This window comes from Labrus bergylta, chromosome 3 (genome assembly GCF_963930695.1).
Source record: "Labrus bergylta chromosome 3, fLabBer1.1, whole genome shotgun sequence".
Lineage (NCBI taxonomy): Eukaryota > Metazoa > Chordata > Actinopteri > Labriformes > Labridae > Labrus > Labrus bergylta.
This window is the reverse complement of record NC_089197.1, coordinates 1,487,048-1,503,868: the sequence shown is the minus strand read 5'-3', so window position 1 is coordinate 1,503,868 and position 16,821 is coordinate 1,487,048. Positions and strand designations below refer to the sequence as shown.

The following is a 16,821-nucleotide window of genomic DNA, read 5'->3' as shown; positions in this document are numbered from 1 at the left end:
TGTCCTGGAAATGTTTTGGTACATTTCTTGTCCCGCTGTAACCCCCCCTCCTCTTCCTTCCACCTACCTGAAAACACGGTACTGTCTTGTCAAGCACAAACAGAGCAAGCTCCCCACAGCTCGGGCGGTCCATCAGCGGTAGCAGACCGTCCAATCAGCTGTCTGTCAGTTAACATCTGATACCGTCGGAGGAGTCTGCACCTCCGCTGAGCGCACAGAAGGGCCACCACCTCCACTCGAGCTTCAAGTTGCAATTAAACTGCTACAAATCACAATATCCTCTTTCCAGTCGTCTTTGAGTTTCTACACCCAATAAGGTCTTGCATATTAAAGAGGGAACTGTGATGCATATATTAATGATGTCCCAGAGTTACTTGTTAGATTTTAAGCAGAACTTTGCTATGTGTCTTTGCTATGCTAATCACAAGGGAACCTGCACACCATACAATTTAAATGAGATGTAGTAATGAGAGAGAGAGAGAGAGAGAGAGAGAGAGAGAGAGAGAGGCGATATAAAGGACCTTCATAGAGCAGATAAACTAACAAGGAAAGCTCATGAGCTGCAGAATGTCTTAATAAATAAGACATATATAACACATTGAACAAAATCAAATCCACTGATCTTTTCAGTTTCACTTCATGGCAGATCGATACGGAACATATCGATCTGAGGAGCTTCACTGAAGAGAAATTGGCGCCTATTTTCAACCATATCTCAAAGGTCCAGTCACTAAGATGTGTAGTGAGTGAAATGATAAAGTGAGCTTACTATATGATTATATGGAAGCGATTAGTGATCAAAATTCAAATGATAAAGCTAATTTGAAAATTCAAATGCATTAACAGAAATGCTTTTTAATTTTCAGAATGAATGTATTATTTGACTCAAAAATAAAATGATGATTAATTTATCTAATTTGAATTTTAGTTTTCAACTTCAAAAATGTACATTCTTTGACTAAATTAATATGAAGAAGAAAATTACATTTGCTTTATCATTTTAAATCTGCTAAATCTGTATCATAATTCAAATGAAAAAGCTAATTTTAAAGTGAAAATACAGGAACAGAAACATGTTTTAACTTTCAGAATATAGGTGCATTATTTGACCTATATTTAAAATGAATATTCAGTCATCCAGTTTGCATTATACTTTACTCTCTGTGTATGCATATTGTATGACATCATTCTAATGAAAACCAAAAGGTCTTTTTGTCTTCAAACTTGCCGTGCTAAAAAGTGATCATAATTCAAACCAACTCGAAAACGAAATGGCAAAGTGGACGACGCAGGAAAGTGACGTCAGACTCCAGCTCCCAGACAGGTGAACGTAATATTTACAGTCTATGAGGCGAGCGGGCAGAACGCGCAGTACGATGGGTGGTGGGGTGAATCTCTACAATGATTAGAATTCGGACTGCAGTACCCATTTTAAACACTAGGTGTCAGAGTTATATACTGCTCTTTTAAGTTTAACGTCTGAAACTTTTCAGGTGGGTGAAAAATGAATGGAAATACAAAAATATGAATAAAGAAAATCAGAGAAGGGTTGTAACATAATGTTTGTTCTCGTGCAGTCGTGGGTTCCCTGCTCTTACTCTGTGCTTCCTCCAGCAGTCTAAAGACATGCTCGTTATGTTACTCAGTGTCTCTTCATTTTCCTTAAGTGTGAGTGTCAGTGGTTGTTTGTTTCTAAACCCTGTGATTGACTGTCAACCAGTCCAGGGTGTTACCTCGCCTCTCTTGCCCCCTGCGACCCTGAATGGGACAAGTGATATATAGATGCATCCTAAAAGCAACCTCCCCTCATCTACCTGATGGACAACCTTCCTTCTTAAGTAAATGAATATTTGAGTGAGCCTGGAAATAAATGATATTTCCATTTTTTCCTGACGTTTGCTCTGTATTTCGATTTTCGTCTTTTCTATTTGAATTTATTTTCATTGATGTTTTTTTTCCTTCATTTCAAGTAGTGTAGTCCCTGACACATGTAAGTCACCTCTGCACCATCCGGATGTGAGTTTCATCGTTAACGTTTATCCAGCTCTCTTTAAACTGTCTCCATCTCCGTCTCTCCTTCATGAGTAAAAGTGGATTTAACCTGTGAATCATCACAGCTCAAAAGTTTTCTGCCGGATTCACCTGAGCAGCCTGAGTGATGGAGACACCAGCGGCTCCTGATATCCTCATATTTTGTCCATTGCAGATTCACCCTGGTGGGGCCTCGACGCGGCTCCCAATGCCGAGTCTATTTGTGGTGGGGGATGATGGATCTTTGTGGATTTTTAAAGAAGACTAAAGGAGATAAGGAGCCAGGGAAAGGACCAAAGGAGGCACAGAGGAGGAAAGACAGTGAGGAAGGAGAATGCTGAAGCAGCTGTTAGCACACATGTGGAAGTTTGTTTCTTGTGTGTGTGAACTGTTGGTTCAGTATCCGACTGCAGCTAGTACCTCCACATCCCAACACCACAACCCTCCAACTCCCCCATCAGGCTGATTAATAGTAAGGAGGGCCAGCTGCATGGCTCTCCCCACAGAGAGGTCGTGCATATGGCAGAGAGGAGAGTCGAGCTGCAGAATTATCATATCAAACCTGGTTTCCCATGAACACTCGAGGCTGTGAGAGTCGTAGGCACTGATTCTGAGGGGGAAAGAAGCAAAGAATTATGAAGATCAAGGTGCTCGAGCCGTCTCTGACATCCACTGTTAGCTTTGAGATTATGTTTTTTTTTTTTTTTTTTTTTCTCGAGCCAGGCAATGTGAGAGCTGCCGGACCCTTTTCATCTTCCTCGCTATATCTGTCCTCACACCACTGCTGATGTAAATTATGCATGGAGCAGCAAGGCCAATTTCCCCAAATGTTTAAGCCTGTAACCTCCAAGGCATTGTCGTGACCTACGCTATACACAGAAACCCAGTTGGTCGGCGGGCTGTAGATCTGCAGGACGGGGGGGAGGTCCGGTGCCAAAGTGGCATCAGGAACGTCTTGAGGGGGAGAGAGAGAGCAGCACAGGGAGTGCCAACCTTTTGATCCTTGACTTGTCGAAGGTTTGCTGAGGTTTTTATTCAGCACAGGTCTTCACACCTTAAATACAAAACAGTTTGCTTGATAGTGTCTTTCAGAAGCGAGCCCGATGACCCCTCTTAAACTATTCATGGAGGATTGATAGAAGTATCTGCTGCTCAGTCACTCAGGTGTCAGAGTTTTTATTAACTTTAAGAAAGTTAAACATCTTAATCAAGGTTAGGTGCAGATTAACAATGATGGATTTCTCTATGTTTTTATACTTACACTGAATCATCAGATTCAACCAGCTTGAAGGATCTTTGTGCTTCTTTCAATGAATTTTTTTAATTCCTGCAGACTTGCAACATCAGCTGCTTTTTGTACCAGGTTGCAAACACATTTACTTCTGCTGTGAGACATTTTAAAGATGGGATCAAACGGGAATTCCTTGGCTTTTGCAGAAACTAGAGTAACTGCAGTTTGTTGTTTTTTTTGCTTGATCTGCTCGAGGGGGAACAAACAGCTCAGTTAATTCCATCCCCTTCTCTGGGGTCTGGATAAACTCAGCTGTGACTTGTAGCTGCTTGAGGACGACCAGTGCCCGGTTTAATGTCCAGTTAGATGTTCAGGCTCTGCCCGGGTCGATACCAGAATTTCTTTAAGAGCAACTGCATCCTACTGAATGTGTTACGGTTAGTACAAATTCTGGACCCAAAGCACGACTCAGATAGGTAGGATCAAGTTGATAACAAAAAGGTTTATTTTAAAATTGACTCAAAAGGTACAAGGGGGAGGGGTAGTGCGAGGTTCCCAGTGGCAGTGTCCTTGATCCCAGTGTGGTGTCCAAAAAGCACAGGTGAGGTGAAGCAAAAAAAAACGAACAGCGATCTGTCGCAAGGCAGAGAAGAAAAACGGGGTTAGCTACACAAGCTATCACAATGAGCACTAGAATCCAGAGAAGCCAAGAGAGTACAATACTACGCCAGCAGGTGAAACAATCCGGCGTCGAGGTGAAGCAGAGGGAAGTCTTTGTAGTCGTGATCCTGATGACCAACTAGCTGCACCTGGCGCCGCCTGAGAACATGAGCCCCGCCCACCAAACTCACACAGACAGGAGAGAGACACATGAGGATTAAACAGACAGGGAATGACAAACAACACAACAAAAGGGGAAGGAAGGGCTGCCATGGTATGAATCATGACAGAATGTGCAAGATGACAAGAACACAAGCTTGTTTATTTTTGATGGGAAAGACATTTGCACCAATCTCCTGCCTCCAAATGACCGACAACAATACAAAACACCACAAAGCAAGAACTTGTACAAAGATACCATTCAAATTCAGAGGTACACATTGAGAAAGCACTTCAATTCCTGAATGACAAAGAAAAACCTCTGAAAACTGAAAAGATCATGTGGCTGCAGGAGCTGGGGGTCAAACCCCCAACCATCTCACTGACAGACAACCAATTCTACCACTGATCCACAGCCGGAAAGATGACGTTCACCAAAGGGCCCAGGTCAGATTTGGACTGGATTTGAATAAGACTATAGCCTCTGTGAATGGGGCACATGCATCATTACCGCCAGGCTACCCGGCGCCCCCGATAGGAGAGGCCTTTTCTTTCTGAAGAAAATGAACAATATTGTGAAGAGGCATATTCAGACAGACATTGCTGATGTGAAATGAAGTTTGATTTTAATGGCAAACAATGTCTGCCATGAATCAGGATGCAATTCAAGCAGCATCAGCATCACCAACATTTTGTTTTGTTTTTTTAGCTGTGCAGTCTGGCAGAAATAAATGATTCCCAAATACCCAGTCAGCCAAAACACTGTTAAAAGAAATCATCGTCCATATCAACATCCGGACGCGTAATTTAGGATGTAATCTTTGATGTTCTTAATAAAGTTTTGTTGCTCAGTTTGAAGCACAAGCAAAGGTGATTGTAAGAAATGCAGCTTGTCATCTACCATCCAGAGACACTAACAACATGGAGGACAACACAAGGGTCTTTAAAACATACCTTATGATGATACATTAAAGGAATTCTAAATTCTAAACATCATAGAGAGCTGTCTCCCCCCCCCCCTCCTCTCTAGAGTGGATGCTCACTCAGGTCACCATGTGGTGGACTCTGAAGCTTCAGTGTTTATCCAGCTCTGCATGGGTCTGTAAACCTTTCTGTGTTCTAACCTCTCTCCATTTTTCAAAAGCATCTCCAATATTGATCCTAGTTTGAGCACGTTTCTGCTCGTGGAGCTTATTAGAAACATGCAGAGGCTTTTTAGGTCGGGTACAATCACTTCTATCTGAACCACTTCTCTTGACCGCTTCCATCGCTGCAACACCTGTTGACCTGATAACTGCTCTCATATCTGACAAACAGAGGGGCGTCCAAAACGGCCGTGTGGGGGGGTCTTAAAAGCGCCTACCTTCTCTGGTCCAAACAAATCCAGAGCATTCAGGAGCAGAATCTAAAGTTAGAAGGAGGACATACTGGCTGCTGCATTGTTGTCAGAGAAGCCAGCACTTCAACATAGCATGTTTCCTTAATGATCAGAGAGTAAGATACCTTTATCATCTCACTCTCTACACATCTGTAGAATACAGATACATATTTCTGCAACTGTTATTTAAATTACATTGTTTTTGTCTTATATCTCGTCCCCACTAAACCCTGACAATAATGTATGACACCAAAGTAGGATTTCCTGTTGTAAGTAGCATAATGTTTGCTTCGTTTTCTGCGAGCATATGCATATTGGATTCACAGTAACGAGTGTTGTTTAAGATTTACGGGTAACACTTTATATTAAAGGTGCTTGTAATAACAATTAATAACAGGTAATAAGTCACTTATAAGACCTTATTAGAGTCTTATTAACACAAATAAGACTATATAAGTGTTAATATAGGCATAATTAACAAATTTATTATGTCTTAGAAGACACTTACACGCTCTTATTAGAAATGTACTGACACTATATACCGTCATAAACATTAATAAGTCTTCATGTGTTAATTAAACTATAAATTAATCTATAATTGGCTTGTAAGATATTAATTAACACAGAAACTTGTTTATAGGCCACTTATCAACATTCATAAGATGTTTATTGACATTAATAAGACTTTATTTGGTTCATATTAATGCCTTATAAAGGTTATTAAATACTTTATCATGCACTTATTAACAGCTCAGTGGGAACAGGGTCCAACGTTCAAGTAAACGCAGAAACAAAAAGGAGGTCTGTTGAACTTCCATTTAAACAGTGTGTTAAAAAAAAAAAGTATTATCTTTAACGTTAACAACATTACGAAAACAGTTGGTGTGTCATAGCTACCAAGATATCTGATCAAATTCAGGGAAAAAGCATAGTTGTTTTTAACCCATGTTACTGTACATAAAGTGTTGAAGGTGGACAAACATCAGAAGACTAGGACTCCTGGAGCCCAAGGTGTGAACCCTAACACTAACCCAGTCAAGAGACACACACAGGAATACCTTTTCAAACTTTGTATGCAAGGAACACAAATATTGCAGGTCAAGTTTACAATTTACTAATGCAATTAACAACTTAATAAAGTGTGCACATGAAATAAAACAAACATTTGAAGTGTCTAAACCCAGTGATTGAGGCTCAATCCAGGTGTGTGTTTCTGTTTAATCTGTGCTTCTGCTGTAAGTAGCAAAGGAAGTTCTTCCTTCGCTAGGAAGGAAGTTCTTCCTTAGAAGAAACAGTCTTAATCCCACTTGAGGTCTCAAAGGTTGGGCTCACTATCCAGTTAGCTGCTCACAGTTCTATGGTGGATGCTCTTGTCGGTGGATGGTCTTCTGGATGAGCCCAAAATCCACCTTTTACCAAAACCTGACCTACAGACAGGTCACACCACCCCTATAAAGATAAACATGCACATCAGCATCAACACAGGCTTCATCTCAATTTAAGCACTTTGCATTTAAAACCAATTATTAAAATAACATCTGTTTTTATTCACAATTTTCCATTAGCTCTGTTGTACTACAAAAAATGTTAAAGATCTTCTTTATCAATTTACTGTTGAGCTTTTTATTGACTGGACAACAGTGGTGTCAAACTTTTGCTCTTACAGATCACAAAAAGCCTGAATAAATACTACATTTTTCACAACACAAAAGCTAACTGATTAGCAGTGGCATATGACATGTTACCTGTATCTTGTTAGCATCACAGCTAACGCTAATTTCACAGGACTAGGCATTCTTCAATACACCTGTTAACATCGAGGCTAATGCTATCTTAACGGCTAGCAGATCCAGCCTTGATCAACAGCCAACATTGTGTTGTTTTTTCAATCTACCACTGAACACTTTGGATGTTTGTAACCTCAGTCAGGACAGAAGAGTTGGATTTAAACTAACACGCATGTTCTCAGCACAGAGGATGGGCTAAGCAGGAATATATGGCTGAAAGACAAATAACAGGTCTCAGATCAGCCAGCAAGGAATGCTGGGAGTCTCACCTGATTTGTTGGAAAGTTCACTCTTAATCAAACACATTGTTTATTTATTTGTAGTCTTTAAGCCTGGGTTACATTTAATACATGTAACTGTATCAGGTGAGACTCCCAGCCTTCTTAGCTGGCTGATCTGAGACCTGTTAGTTTTACTTCAAGTCCACGAAAATGTTGTGTTAACTCTATTATACGTTTATGTCCCCTCAACTACATGAAAGGTTTCCAACTTTGAAAAGTGATTTGTATTAACTTAAAAATGCAGAGCTCTGTCGAACCCACCTTGCTCACAGGTGGTCCATGCATCTATTGTTTGGCGCAACTGTTATTTGTGCTCATCTGCAACATGGGATAGAACATTATCACAAGGCTTGAGCACTTTAAAAAAAAAATATATATATATATGCATGTGTGAAGAGGGAATATCTGACAGTAAATATAATTACAGCCAAAACCAGTTTAAAATGCAGTTGGAAAAACATCAGTGATAAATGTGTAAGATGGACAAGGCAGCAAGGATATCTTCCATTACAGTTTAATTCATGGATACACCAGCGAAAATTATTTTTTCAAGCGCCGTAGTAAAACAATAACTCACCGAGTGTTTTCATGGCCTAGACTGAACATCACCACTGTACTGCAGCCCTTGATGTGGTAATCATTGGTCGAGCAGAAGTCTCTCTTGATTTGAGACTGGAGCTGAGTGTATAGAGAGGTGGGATTAAAGTTCTGCTTATCAAAAAATAAAACATAACCCTAACAGAAGAGGGTCTCAACTAACCTCTTTCAAAGATCCTACATCCATTTTTTCTGTGGATGTGATGACAAAAAGAGAAATGCATGTTTCATTTGGTCAACAATAAGGCAAAGTTTGAAATGTGGAAAACCCCATCCTTTACACGAGTAGAAACACATTGTATATCCCTGTTGACAAAAACATAACACATATTGGCCCTCACTTATCAAACGTACGTACGGCAGAAACATGGGTGTACGTATTTTCCCTCGTATTACTGTGTGAGGAGATAGTGGTACGTCTTCTCGTCACCACTGGATGGTTTCTCTACCAAAGCCTAAAATAAAAAAGAACCCACGTCTTTATGTAGGTAATGAAATCCATTGGGATTATTACAACTGGTGACATCATCAAAGACATAGGTGAAATCAGACAAACATTTCATGGCCAGACACAGGCCTTCACTTGTAGTGTGTCTTATAAACACTCTTACCCTGGTGAGAAGGATTCTCTTGTAGGGGACTGTTAGGGACCAAGCAGTAAGGCACGAGACACAGGAGTAAGTTTAAAGAAAAGGTAGGTTTTTATTTTACCCAAAAATAGAAAACCAAGTTTACAAACCAAAAGGGCCTTGTGATCCGTCTCCAAGGTGAACTCTTGAGCAAGAAGGTAGTACCGGAAGGAATCTAGGGCCCACTTGATAGCCAGTGCCTCCTTCTCCACCGTCAAATATCGAACCTCTCTGGGGAAAAGTTTCCAGCTGATGTAGGCAACTGGATGCTGATCATCCTGAAGTCCCTGGAGTAACACAGCTCCCAAAGCCCTGTCAGAAGCATCAGAAAATGTTCGTCCAAGTTTGGGCTGTACAGAAGAGGTTGCTGGATATCACTGAAAGCTGCCACTGCCATCTCTGTCCACTGGATCTGATTGGGACTCCGGGATCTAGTCAAGTCTGTGAGAAGCGCTGCCCTGTTGGAGAAATTGGGTATGAAGCGGTGATAGAAGCCTGATAGCCCAAAAAAGATCAGAGCTGCTTCCTTGTTTGTGGCAGGGGACAGGACTATGGCCTGGATTTTGTTGACCTGAGGGCGTACAACCCCATTGATGACGTGGCCTAGGTACTTCGATAGGATGACAGTCAGCCAGGCAGAATGAAGGCGATCCAAGACAGCTTGCAGGTGTTCCTCCCACGTGTTACTGTAAATGACAATGTCATCTAGATATGCTGCAGCAAAACCAGAGAAATAACAAATTACCTGGTCTGAGTCTCTGTAAAGTTGCTGGAGCGCTGTGAAACTCAAATGGTATTACTGTGAAATGGAAAGGGCCCCATGGTGTCCTGAAGGCTGTCAGCTCCTGTGACCGATTGGTGAGAGGAATCTGCCAATAACCCTTGCAGAGATCTATTGTCGTCAAGTATTATGCCTTTCAAGCAGTTCATACATTATTGGTGTTGGATAGGAATCAAAGAGAGAAATTCAATTCAGGTACCTGAAATCAATGCAGAACCTTATGCTTCCATCCTTCTTTGTTACAAGCACCATTGGGTTACACCACGAGCTCCTTGAAGTCTCGATGATCCCCAGGGAAGGCATCAGGTTAACTTCCCTCCTCAGTGAGGCCAGCAGGCGCTCAGGGATCCTGTAACTTAACCTTCTCACAGAAGCACCTTCTCCAAGTATTGCTCACCCACTTCTTCATCCAGCACACTTAATAGCATCACTTCTGTTTTTCTTTCAGGTCGCAGCACCCACTCTTAAGAGATTTATGTGAAGTACCCTACTGGAGCGTGAGTGCCTTTGTGTCGATACCTGGTTGGCCCAAGTTTCTTAAGGATTTTGAACGGTCCTTGCCATTTAGCCAACAGTTTCTTACCACCAGCACTTTCTGTCCAGGGTGAAGAATCTCTGCCTGGCTGGCTTGTCGTACCAGGACTTGTGTTGCTGCTGGGCGTCCGCCACGTGCGATTGGGCCAGCTCACCCATTTTCTCCAGTCGCTCTCTCATCTGGATGACATAGGATACAACGTTAACAGATCCCACCCTCCCCTTGCCCCCTCCCAGATCTCTCAAGAGTGCCAACAACCCCCAAACTTCATGTCTATACAGAAGTTCAAAAGGAGAGAAACCAGTGGAGGATTGGGTACTTCCCTGCAAAAAAGGAGGTATGGCAGCTGTTGATCCCAGTCTGTGCCAGTGTTGTTTACCAACTTCCGGAGCATCTGTTTCAGGGTCTGGTTGGTTTCTAGCTGCAACGCTGACTCTTGACGATAGAGGATGCCATTTTGCAGGATATTCTCATCAGTTATGATGTCCAACTCAGCTTCCGGCATCTTCGCTTTCTGGAAAAGAGAGACCAAAGACAGATCAGTTTTCTGCATATCACTTATATTACCTGGAACTTGAAACCTTAGTGGTAACTCTGGCTCAGAGCTGGTGTCATCACTGTCTCTTGGAATTTCTTGTGCCTTCTCTGTCTGCGGGTTTTCCGAGAATTCCCAGGTGTGGTCTCCAACAGCATGGCCTGCATTCTGTTTACCACAGCGTTACACTGTCTGCTTTGTTCTGGCTCCAACAAATCAAAAAGAACTGGTAGGTCTCTTTCTAGAACAGCATCAAGAGGCAGATTATCAGCAACCCCAATGTTCAAAATGTAAGTTTGACCTTTTACCTTACTGTAGATGTCAGCTGTTGGATAAGGCTTCTCATCTCCATGAACACAACAGATAAAGATGGTGTCACTGCTGCTGACAATGTTGGGTGGTACAAACTTCCTGTGTACCAGAGTCAAGCAAGGCCCTAAGAATGGTTCCATTAAGTTCAATGTTTTGCATTTTAATATAAAAGTCATTTTTAAGCACATTTGTGTCATCTTAGCCGAGATGGGTTTAGTATGGCCTTCAAGTCCACGTAAATAACAAATTAGCTTGTCGCGAGAGACTTTTGTTGGCCTGCTACCTGTCTGGCCCCTCCCACATGGGAGTCTTACCTGCACTGGATGCTTCCCCCTGTTGGAACTGTTGGGCTGGTTTGTGGCTGTCCTTTGTCTGCCTCAATGCATTGTAGCTCCATGGTTGACCCTTTTTCCGTGCAGCCACAAAGACATCAGCCAGCTTGGCAGCCTCCGTTGCTGAATCTGTGTCATGCTCTTTGATCCATACCTGAAGCTCAGGAGACAATAGTCTCAAATATTGTTGTAGGATGATTATTTCACTTACTTCTTGGATGCTTTCACCTTTTGGCTGGATCCATTTCCCAAAGAGCTCCTTGAGCATCACATATAACTCTTTAGGGCTCTCATCAGGGTTGACATCCAGGGAGCGGAATCTTTGCCTGCAAGTCTCAGGATTAATGTAATTTTTAGCAAGACTGGCAGACTTCACCCATACATAATTAAGAGAGTCATCAATGTCCATACATGCACATAAGTACCTCCAGTTTACAAACCAAATTATTACCTTATAGAACTAAGCCTATAGAAGAGGTCAACTTAATGCAACTTTTAATCAACCATACCTTACTGTACCATTGCTGTCCATCTTTTCAATCTTTGACCTGGTGCTTTGCATTGTGGGAAACAGTCAGCGAAGACTGGTCTGATGAGCTACTGAATATTTTGCCAGAGAAATCAGTACATACTCAAGTATAGTAGATGTTTCAAAAACAGCCTGAGAATTTGTTGAACCTTTTCTGGTACAGGCCTCCGACAGATAGCAAACAGTGAGTCAGAGACGAGAGGAACTTACTGAGATGACCAGAAGCAGCAGGAAGGTTTGATAACTCTGATCAAAACAGGATAACTGTTTTATCAGTAACAATACTCCAATTTGAACCACTGGAGGAGGAGAGACTGGAATCTGCCAGTATCTGAAAAAGCAACAGCAGTTCCACACTTACAAATTGGCACACTAGTGTTCACATTGATTGATTGGACTTCGTCAGAAAAAGTCTGAGTCCCTGCAGACCAAAGCTTGGAATTTTCCACATCGCTAGATACATGGAAGGAAATGTCAATCTCAATGTTTGTGAAGTAGTTTGCACAACTGTCTAGGAAGGTTGTAGAAAGGCAACTCAGCAGATGAAGATTTTCCAAGAGGTGAGTATTTATTTACACTGTAAGCCCGGATGAGTTGAATTTACTTAGAAAATGTGAGGAAACTGGTTGCCCTAAAAAATGTAAGTAGTGTATAATGAAAACTTGAGTGAATTTAACTTTAAAAAAATTCCAATGTAAATTGCTTTGCATAATTATTACACTTATGTTAAGCCCATTGCACTAAATTACATGTTGAGTTAACTTAAAATCTTTCGTAATATTAAATTAAGTCCTCTTAATATTTTCAAAATCTGTTTTTAATTTGTTGCAGTAGAACATTTTAATTAATAAAAGCAAATAACAAAATTACATTCTTATTCTGTTTTATTTCAGAAGTTTTAACTTCAAACAACAACATGAGAAGTCAAGGAAAATAATTCCTTGCTTTACAAATTGCTGCAAGTTTGTCAACCTGTCTTTTTATGACAGTTACCGGTATTTACAAAAATTCTTAACAACCATACCCTGCGTTCACAATACTAACAGCATGGGATTACTGTACTTAATGCTAGGACTGAGTAAATATATAATCTTGATTAATCAACCTCTTTTCACGATATCTGTGCCAATGCCATCCAGCATAAAATGCACAGACATGTTGAAATGCAAAAATAAAGATGCCCCAGATATCTGGAACTGTAGCATAACTACTTGGAACCCCGTTTTACAGTACAAGCTGATTTTTCAGAGTCTGAATTTTGGGTGCCAGCTCACTTTCACCCAGGTTGAGTATCACCTGCTGGACAAAAAGAAGGTGTTTTTCATGTACTTGGGATAGTCCAGGTGCAGTCCAAAAAAGGACACAGAAGGCCTGAGGAATGATAGTCAGCTCATCCATCAACACAAACCCTTCCAAGATGATCCCCACTCTGGATGGGTTCAGCTGAGGATTTTCTTTATCAATGCTGATGCTCAATGATTGTATGAGTCCTTGTCGGTTGCATCCTAAAAGAGAGAAACAGATTTAAAATTATCTTCAGATGTTAAGACTGAAAAGCCTCTTAAAAAATAAACCGTACACTGAAAGTAATTATTGATAGAGGTCTTAATCGGCGTTGATAGGACAGTTTACAACCTCACGGCAGCGGCGGAATCTGGCGCCAGCAGTGGCCAATGGTGGCTTTTTCCTCCCTCAAACTATCAGAATTATATCGGCCTTAAAAAATATGTTTTTTTTAAAATGTGTCGGTCGACCTCTAATTGAAAGGATCATAACATTGGTCTTAAATAAACGGCAATATTTGGATCTGTGCTTACAAGTACTTATTGCCAAAGGAGAGTTTACCCACTGATCCAGCCCATTTGTTTAATGTGGAGTACACTTTTGATAAAGATGGTGCACTAGTTAAAGTCTGTGACATATTCTACAGATATAGACATTAAAACTGTAGTGGCATGCTGTTATGTTGATTTGACTGTCCACAGTTTGTTTTCAGGTATATTTTGCAAATAAAATAGGAGAAACTCAGAATCTGTAGACAATGGTCCTCTGCAGCCTGGCATGAGCCGCTGCTCGTGTCAGCTGTATGGCTGCTCTAGTGTTTAAATGGGCGCTGAAGAGAACAGCAAGGCACACTACGACCTGGCCACAAGTGCTTCCTTTTTATTTGTACAGCCAAAGTAAAATATTTAACATTAATTGAGCCCATTTTTTAAAGATGTTTATAGTCTTTTCAGTTTATGTCATGCCATTAACCAATAATGCAGATATTGAGATTGTTTAGTAAAAAATGTTTAGCCAACAGATAGAAGAACAAGTATTTGAAACACTGAGAAAGTTAGTAGCATATGATTTTAATTAAAGGTTCAAAATTAAAATGGAAAAAAGAAAATGCAGCTGAAACATTTACATCAAATTCATTTACTTATGAAGCATGTCTTGAAGGCGGAAGGATCGTCTCCCAAAATGACCGGCATTCCCCGAAGACAAAGGCACCTGATGTCTGTTGGCTCCATGGTCTGAAGATAGTGGGCATAGGAAACAACACAGTTCTTGTCAAAACAAATTCCAAAACTTTCCAACAAGTTATGACAAAAATGTCTAATTTTCAAGACTGGAAAGTACAAGACAAAATGACATGAAAGGAAAGGAGAAAACATGAGAGTATGAGACAAGACAAGAGCTGAGAGAGGAGCAAATGAGAGGAGAGAGAACAGTAGCATTCAGGACAGAGACTGAGAAACTGAGAGAAAGGAATGATAAAGGCAAACAGGAGAAACTTAGATTGTGGGAAGACAGGGAGGAGACTGATGTAGACAACTCAACTCACCTTTGTGTGATGTAAAAGTCATCTTTCGTACGTCTCCCTCACAGACAATAACCCTCACGGTTCATTTCTGTTGCACGGCCATCTGGGGAAAAAGGATGGACAGGTATTTAGCAAATAACAAATCTCCTCCGTGTCACCATAGATTCTCCTCGTACCCTGTACACTGATAACAGGAGGACATCATTTAACTCTGACAGCTTGACCACACACATACAGGTGACCTCATCACAGTGAAGTTGGTAAGATCGTAAGTGCTCACAGAACCATGCTGTCATTTTGTGGCGGACAAACAGAATTTCTGCATTAGCTACAACAATCTCTTCAAACTGGGTAAATTCAGGGAGACCTGAGCATGAGTCAGCAGTTAGCCAGCTGCATGAGATTAACATTAAATAGCCATATAGGTTTTCAGTTTATTTAACCTTATCTGCGCCTATTTCAATCAATGGCCGTCTCAAAATACAACGTGTTCGCTAAAGTTAACTTAACAGCACTTCATTAGACCGTTGTACAACAGCCGGGCCGTCACCACCTCTCTCCTGCTGGAGTAGTACCGTGAAGCCCGCCTGCCGGTCCCCTCAGCTGTTCATGTGCAGCGGGGTCCGCCACATGACAGTAACACAAACAGGGCACTTAGTTAACAGCTAGCTAGCAGGGGAATGATGTCCCGTTTTCACTGCTCACAAACAGACACCCGGGTACAGCTAACAGTTAGCCTAGATAAGAGGTGAAAAGTGTGAATGTGAAAGGTGAACGTTTAAACAGTTTCAATTTCTCCCTAACAGCGAGAAAAGTATCGCCAGCTAACAGGTAGCTAGCAGGTGAAAATGTTCATGTTAACTGTGAAAAGAAGGTTTCCTCTGCTGTCAGAGGTTAAACTAATCTCCCTCCTCACCAACAGACCGTCCAATTGACACACTCATAAAGAGAAACCAGCGTTAGCTGACTTAGCGGTCCGGAGGACGAAGTTGCAGCGAAGATGCCCGTTAGCTGCAATCTGAAATTTAAAATGGCGCTCCTTCACAACGCAAAGGAAGAGGCGTGGTTAGGACTAAAACTTAGTATTTTAAGGACATTTAACTTATTCACACATACGACTATGTCTACAAATTAGTAGAATATAGCATTTTATAGTAATGCAATCAAACTGAAATAATTGATGTACATTGTAATTAAATCATTTAATTAGATATAAAGTCCGGTCTTACAGTGTACGGTGATTAAACCAACACCTGTTAACTTAACAAAAGTTTAATGTAAATAAGGTACCTTACTTCATGATTAACTCAAACTAAGCCCCACGTTAAAGGTAACACGTCCTCACCTCTCCTCATGCAAGAGCACACGTCTCCTGGCTTTATAGATGACCCCATTAACAAAATGGCCGCAGCTGTGTGCAGCACAACTCAAGTAGTGGGTTTACACTTTTCTCTTAAAGCAAAGAAATCTACATAAACCCTTAAATTAACCTCAGATCATTTACTCAACTAAATTAACTTTAAATAATTAAATTACATTCTACCAGTAACTCAAACATGAAAGAAATTATGAGAAAGAAAACATTTCTCAGAAATAAAACTCCTTCAAAATGGTCTGCCCCAGTGATGTCAGCGATGACATCATCAATCTGATAAATACCCAGGAAGTGCTGGGCTAGCCCCTTTTAGCTGCATGGAACCACATGGGAAACTGAACAGAAGAACAAACAGAGGTAAGTATGGATAAGACAGTCAAAGATACTTCGCAGTTCCAGAAACTAAATAAAAATGACTGAACTAAATCAAGACTGTGTGTTTGCTTTAAGTTGATTTATGCTTTGATGTGAACTGTAACTTATTGCTAACACAAACAAACAAAGATAGTAGTAAGTGCTACAATGTTACACAAGCAAAATTAAATTAAAGCTAAATACACAACTGTAATCAATGATGTGATTTGATGTAAAATAAAGACTTAAGTGACAAGTGGTTATTAAGAGAAGAGCTTCTCACCCACTTTGTCACAATGTTATGTCAAGTTTTCTATGCGCTGATTCAGCTGACTGTAAACTCCCCTAAGTGTTACCACAGGGCTAGGGTTGGGAGAGAGAAACCCTGAGGTCTTACTGGGCGCTGCCATATTTTGTGTCTGTGCTCAGTTCACGCTCAGAGTGAAGGATTATAGGTGGATCTGCCGGATAAAAATGTTGTTTCTCAGAGAGTATTACAAACAATT

General features: G+C 41.0%; 1 long non-coding RNA gene across 1 annotated transcript; it reads right to left on the bottom strand.

The window, feature by feature from the left end:
• Positions 1 to 12,643: 12,643 nt before the first annotated feature.
• On the bottom strand, positions 12,644 to 15,930 carry LOC136178481 (uncharacterized). The gene is made up of 4 exons (XR_010665895.1): positions 15,882 to 15,930; positions 14,608 to 14,689; positions 14,203 to 14,296; positions 12,644 to 13,282 (listed from the first exon to the last, which is right to left on the bottom strand). It is a non-coding gene; the product is annotated as an uncharacterized lncRNA (long non-coding RNA).
• Positions 15,931 to 16,821: the final 891 nt, after the last annotated feature.